Below are 7,185 nucleotides of genomic sequence, written 5' to 3' on the forward strand. Positions count from 1 at the left end.
ACGTCAAGTCTTTAACCCTGTTACTGGCCATTCACACACCATTCACTCCAGGTGGAACATTCCTCAGGGGGCCTAATAATATAGCAACAGTAATTAAATAACATCATAGGGAAATAGTGAGGCTTGATCATGTCTATGAAGTTTATCCTTTGCTCAAATCATTCCTAATTCCAAACATTCCAAACATTTCTAGTTCATCCATAGGAAGGTAAAAAAATCTAATGGGGGGGGGAAAACCTTCCTGGTATGGATGAACATTGGGCTATAAGCATTAATAGCAGGGTATGGGTTCAATAGACATGTGTATGAAGGCAAAGCAGATTGAATCTTAGACCCCCTTGCCTTCTTGTTTCACCCTTGGCCTTTCATATCTCACATTTATTCACAGTCATGCACCATCCACTCCAAACGATGAACTGAAACGATTAACTATACCTACCTGTAACTGTAGGAAAGAAAATATGCTATTATATACAGTATATATATATATATATATATATATATATATACAATGTCAGGTCCTACAACAGGAAGGAAAGAGGATTCCCTTCAGCTGGCATAAAATAATCCACTGGAGGCTACAGAAAAAAAGGGAACAACAAACTTTTAGCCAGGATGATATGGAATATACAAACACAAGCATATGTAATGATAGTAATTCAGGACTATATTTCTATTTAATTAGCATTCAACAATTATGTACTTACTGCTTTAAGCTGGAAAGGGAGTGGTACTGTTTTCCTTTCCAGCTCCACCCAGTTGATAGAAGAAAAAAATGGGTGGTGTTTGATATTCCCATGAGCACCAAGACGCTGATTTGGATCTTTCTCCAGGACCTGAAGGAATAAAATACAAAACACATATTACCCATCAAAACTATTTTAATGTAGTAGTATGTCTTTGAGCCCGCTGGATTTTAATTTAATGGTGTATAAAACCTAAGGTCATTTTCCAGCAATGGAGATAGGGAATTAATGAAGTAGGCGTTCAATATATATGCAAACTGATGCATATAGAGTAGGAAGTATTGAATAAAACTAATTTTCCTTCATATTGTAACATACTGTATGCAGGTAACACAGATATATTTGTACCTAAAATATGAGGGAGATCTCTGGTAGATAAGAACATTTTTTCCCACATTCAAAATAGTGGCCAAACTAATCCACATCTCATGAAGACAAAATATAAACATAAAAATGTCCAAAAAGAAAACTGTGGCAACAGAAGAGGGGGAAGTGACAGTGTAACAGCATTTCCCAAGGAGATTTTTTTCAAGTTTTTATTTTTGCATTTTTCAATTTAACATAAAAATACAAAAAAGAACAAAAAACAGAGGGAGAAGCAGGGTGAAAGAGTTAGGAAGAGGGAAGAGAGGCAGAGTGTAGAGCTGGCGAGATTGGAACCAGTCTTCATAGTTGTGGTACCACATGCGAGATAGGTCAGCTTTTGGTTGGTAAGGGTGTTGTTGACTCTGGGTTCTCCAGAACGGTAGGGTTGGGGGGGGAGGCAAGGATTTCCATTGTAAAAGAATGGCTTTTTTGGCATAGTAGAGAAGCTGGAGGTAGCAAAGTCTGGAGTGGTGTGTAAGTCCTCTGCTACTCCCAGTAGACAAACAATTGGTGGCAGAATCCGGGTAAAGCTTAGGGCATCAGAGATATAGTTAACGATTTCTCTCCAAAAGTCCTGCAGAGCTGGACAGCTCCAGAACACATGCATATAAGAGCCTGTATCTCAGTCACATTTTATACAGCTATCTGGGGTGTGGGGGAACATCTTGGAAAGCTTGTGTCGTGTAAGGTATACCCGGTTAAGGAACTTCATTTATATATACCTGTCCGCTATAGATATTGTCAAATCTGGAATTTGGTTTGAAGCATCAACCCACATTTCTTCAGTTAAGCTAGGTATATGTGATGCATCCATTTCTCACGTACCTTAGCCAGGGGGTCTGGGTTAGACTGCCATAGGATGGTGTAGTACCAGGATAGGGGCTTGATGAGGTTTTTCCCTGCGTACGTATTTTTCTAGGGTGGTGTCGGGGATGGCTCTTAACCTTGTTGTCTCTTCTCCATTTTCTTCTGACGACGATCCTCTCTTCTTCTCTTCAGTATCTTACCTTAATGCACCTCTCTATACCCTTCTCTCCCAGTCCTACGGGGTCAGGTACAGATATCTCCAAAATTCTGCGCTCAGTATCTGCTTTGAAAGCAATAAAACTCGCGAGTCTCTCACCAACGGGGGTGGGGGCATGGCCGGGTAACGCAAACTTACATAAGCTAAGTAACTTAGGTATAAACTTCTGTGACTTGTAGAAAAATGAAAGTAACATAAATTAAGCAATGAGAGGGCAGAGCAGTGAGACAGGGGCAGGCAGGTGTGAAGATTTATATTTAGAGCAAACTCCATTGACCATCAATAAATTTAAAAACCTAAGGTAAATTCCACTGACCCCCAATGAACTGACTGACTTTATTAGCACATTTCTTAATTATTTTAAGAAAGTACCTTCAACTGTTTATATTGGGATCTATTTACTGAATTAAATAAATTATGTTATCTCCTATATACACTTTTCAGCGGTGAAATGATTGGTTATTGGGCTCCACAGCAACATAACTGGGCCCCCAAACTTTCAATACCAGGTAGGTGGGAACTCTACCAGTTTATTAAGGGTAATTCGACATTTTGGCTGTACAATCAAACAAATCCTATCTGAAATAACCTCTGCTGCATGATAAAATAGTGCAAAGGTGCAAATACAGTACATGTATGTATTCTATTTAAAGTAATACATGCACTGTGCATGGAATTTTTACATTTATGTAGAAACAATATTCCAAGGGAAGAGCGACCTAAGATATTCCAGATCTGGGATCCCCCAACCTTTTATACCTGTGAGCTACATTCAAACGGAAAAATTGACGCCAAAAAAACCCTGCATGATTCACTAAAGTATTATCGCATGCGTTAAGTCGCATATTGCGTGCGTTAATTTACGCGCAACCTCATGATTCACAAACACGTAGACGCGCTAAATATCGCATTTGTCTGTGCGAAAATTAACACCTACTTGAAGCAGGCGGTAATTATAGAAAAGTACAGTTAATGAGCTTTTTGCAGTGGGATTTATTAAAGTACAGGTCCTTTTCAAAAAATTAGCATATTGTGATAAAGTTCATTATTTTCTGTAATGTACTGATAAACATCAGACTTTCATATATTTTAGATTCATTACACACAACTGAAGTAGTTCAAGCCTTTTCTTGTTTTAATATTGATGATTGTGGCATACAGCTCATGAAAACCCAAAATTCCTATCTCAAAAAATTAGCATATTTCATCCGCCCAATAAAAGAAAAGTGTTTTTAATACAAAAAAAGTCAACCTTCAAATAATTATGTTCAGTTATGCACTCAATACTTGGTCGGGAATCCTTTTGCAGAAATGACTGCTTCAATGCGGCGTGGCATGGAGGCAATCAGCCTGTGGCACTGCTCAGGTGTTATGGAGGCCCAGGATGCTTCAATAGCGGCCTTAAGCTCATCCAGAATGTTGGGTCTTGTGTCTCTCAACTTTCTCTTCACAATATCCCACAGATTCTCTATGGGGTTCAGGTCAGGAGAGTTGGCAGGCCAATTGAGCACAGTAATACCATGGGCAGTAAACCATTTACCAGTGGTTTTGGCACTGTGAGCAGGTGCCAGGTCGTGCTGAAAAATGAAATCTTCATCTCCATAAAGCTTTTCAGCAGATGGAAGCATGAAGTGCTCCAAAATCTCCTGATAGCTAGCTGCATTGACCCTGCCCTTGATAAAACACAGTGGACCAACACCAGCAGCTGACATGGCACCCCAGACCATCACTGACTGTGGGTACTTGACACTGGACTTCAGGCATTTTGGCATTTCCCTCTCCCCAGTCTTCCTCCAGACTCTGGCACCTTGATTTCCGAATGACATACTTTGGACCACTGTGCAACAGTCCAGTGCTGCTTCTCTGTAGCCCAGGTCAGGCGCTTCTGCCGCTGTTTCTGGTTCAAAAGTGGCTTGACCTGGGGAATGCGGCACCTGTAGCCCATTTCCTGCACACGCCTGTACACGGTGGCTCTGGATGTTTCTACTCCAGACTCAGTCCACTGCTTCCGCAGGTCCCCCAAGGTCAGGAATCGGTCCTTCTCCACAATCTTCCTCAGGGCCCAGTCACCTCTTCTCGTTGTGCAGCGTTTTCTGCCACACTTTTTCCTTCCCACAGACTTCCCACAGACTTCCCACTGAGGTGCCTTGATACAGCACTCTGGGAACAGCCTATTCGTTCAGAAATTTCTTTCTGTGTCTTACCCTCTTGCTTGAGGGTGTCAATGATGGCCTTCTGGGCAGCAGTCAGGTCGGCAGTCTTACCCATGATTGCGGTTTTGAGTAATGAACCAGGCTGGGAGTTTCTAAAAGCCTCAGGAATCTTTTGCAGGTTTTTAGAGTTAATTTGTTGATTCAGATGATTAAGTTAATAGCTCGTTTAGAGAACCTTTTCATGATATGCTAATTTTTTGAGATAGGAATTTTGGGTTTTCATGAGCTGTATGCCACAATCATCAATATTAAAACAAGAAAAGGCTTGAACTACTTCAGTTGTGTGTAATGAATCCAAAATATATGAAAGTCTAATGTTTATCAGTACATTACAGAAAATAATGAACTTTATCACAATATGCTAATTTTTTGAAAAGGACCTGTATGTGTTGGCTCTAGAGTGATGTAGCCTCCAGTTTGCAGGGAAATGGTCATTTTCATAAAAGTAGTTTTACGAAAGTAATAGCGTGTATGGCTAATATGGCGTGCGTTTTTTCGCACGCGGCGGCTATTTGTGCGCGATACGTTGATTAGTGTGCGTCAAATACCGCACGAAAATAGTCTTCGTGACTTAAATAACGCAAGCAGCATCGCGTCTAAATTAACGCAAGTATGCTTTTAGTGCATTGTGCGTTAAAGGAGAATGCAAGTCAAAATTGAAAAAGCATACTGCCTTTTGGCTCACCTAATCAAATATTTACTCAGTCACACTTACTTCACATTTTCTAGAACAGGCAGCCATCTCTAAAAAGGTATTCTCCCTTCCTTCCCCTCCTTGCTTCATACTGCACATGTGTTTCATTCCCTCCCCCCCTCCCCTCTGCCAGATCAGCTTCTGATTGGCTGGTGGGCATGTGTAGCTCAGAATAGGAGACAGGATCAAGTTACACACATGCTCAGAGAATAGGAAGGCTGCCGCTGGCAGCCTACAGGAAGGACAGAGAGATTTCAGTGATGTCACTGTAGTCTTCACACTGCTGTAGGCTGCCAGCACCATATCTCAGAGAAGCAAGCAGGGATCTGGGAATTTAGATATGCAGTAAGTACTTCAAAAGAATGCCTTTAGACTTACTTTTAATTTATATTAACCTTTCATTGTCCTTTAAGACGCAATAAAAATTTTAACGCATGCTATAAATAGCGCACGTTTTAACGCACTTTAGTGAATCAACCCTATGGTTTTTATGCAACCAAAACTTGCCTCCTAGCCAGGAATTCAAAAATAAGCACCTGCTTTGAGGCCCCTGGGAGCAACATTCAAGGGGTTGGTGAGCAGCAGTGTGCTCACGAGCCACTGGTTGGGGACCACTAATATACAGGATATAAATGTCACAATATAAGGCTGATTAGTAATTACCAGAGGTGATTACTGCATGGTTCTGAAACCAGTGCTATAAGCATCAGACTTTAATAATCAGCCCATAAGGATCAGCTCATATGACAGAGAAACATCATTTTCTTTGCTTGATAATTTCCGACGACCCCTAAGTTTAGCTTCTCAACAGCTGCTGTTGTTTTCTCTGGAAAAGAGGCGCTTGCGAGGGGACATGATTACTCTGTACAAGTACATTAGAGGGGATTATAGGCAGATGGGGGATGTTCTTTTTTCCCATAAAAACAATCAACGCACCAGAGGTCACCCCTTTAGATTAGAGGAACGGAGCTTCCATTTGAAGCAGCGTAGGTAGTTTTTAACGGTGAGGGCAGTGAGGTTGTGGAATGCCCTTCCTAGAGATGTGGTAATGGCAGATTCTGTTAATGCCTTTAAGAGGGGCCTGGATGAGTTCTTGAACAATCAGAATATCCAAGGCTATTGTGATACTAATATCTACAGTTAGTACTAGTGGTTGTATTTATAGTTTATGTATGTGAGTGTATAGATTGGTAGGTGTGGGTTAGGTGTGCTAGGTTTACTTGGATGGGTTGAACTTGATGGACACTGGTCTTTTTTCAACCCTATGTAACTATGCTCAGAGCACTCAGTGTGTCACAGACACTTCTAACAGAAGTATCCTGTATGGTCAACCCCTGTGACAACTTTAAAGGACTGAATTACTACTACTATAGAGATGTAGAACCTTTAGGTTGGTTTAAAAAGTTCATTATATAAAATATGGCATGTCTAGCCATATACATTTTTAGGGTTTAGTTCTCCTTTAAGGGCTGTAAGCTCAAAACAATCCCTGATGCTGATGTTATTGATAGGGAAAAAGATTAAAAAAATAAAAAGGCTCCAGAAAAGGTGGAACCCCTATTTACAATACCCTACTCAATGTGAAAAAAGCCACAATTGAGCCCTACAGTATTTTATACAGCTTATATGTTTGGCTCTGTTCAGTTTGAACTGCTGTCCTCATGGTTAAACTGTTGTAGTGTTTTTAAACACAACATTTGCCAGTAACAATATATTATATAGAAATGCATATAAACCAAATTTTTTTTTATGGTGTTAAAGGAACATTAGCACAAAATTTTCACTTTAAAGATATCAATTCTAAATACTTTTATTAAGCTATGTAACATTAAAAAAATGCAATATTGTAAATAGTTTTTTAATAAATTACATTGCCACTGACTTACTGGACCAAGCTTAAAAGGCGATACGGCCATGGGGTAGACTTCCGGTTTAATCCGGAAGTTGATTTAGTGCATTCTTCAGAGTCCTTTTTAAAGTGATTTATAGGCTTCTACTGATCTGGCACAGAGAGGGTAAGGAGAGGGATAGGAGATGGACCTTTTCACCTCTTTCGCTGGGTCTGCGTGTCTGTTACAAGGAGCGCTGCCTGAGCCTGCACTGGGAAAGGGAGGGGGGTGGAGGGGGAGCAGAACGGAAGCA

The sequence above is a fragment of the Xenopus tropicalis genome, chromosome 2 (assembly GCF_000004195.4).
Source record: "Xenopus tropicalis strain Nigerian chromosome 2, UCB_Xtro_10.0, whole genome shotgun sequence".
Classification (NCBI taxonomy): Eukaryota; Metazoa; Chordata; class Amphibia; order Anura; family Pipidae; genus Xenopus; species Xenopus tropicalis.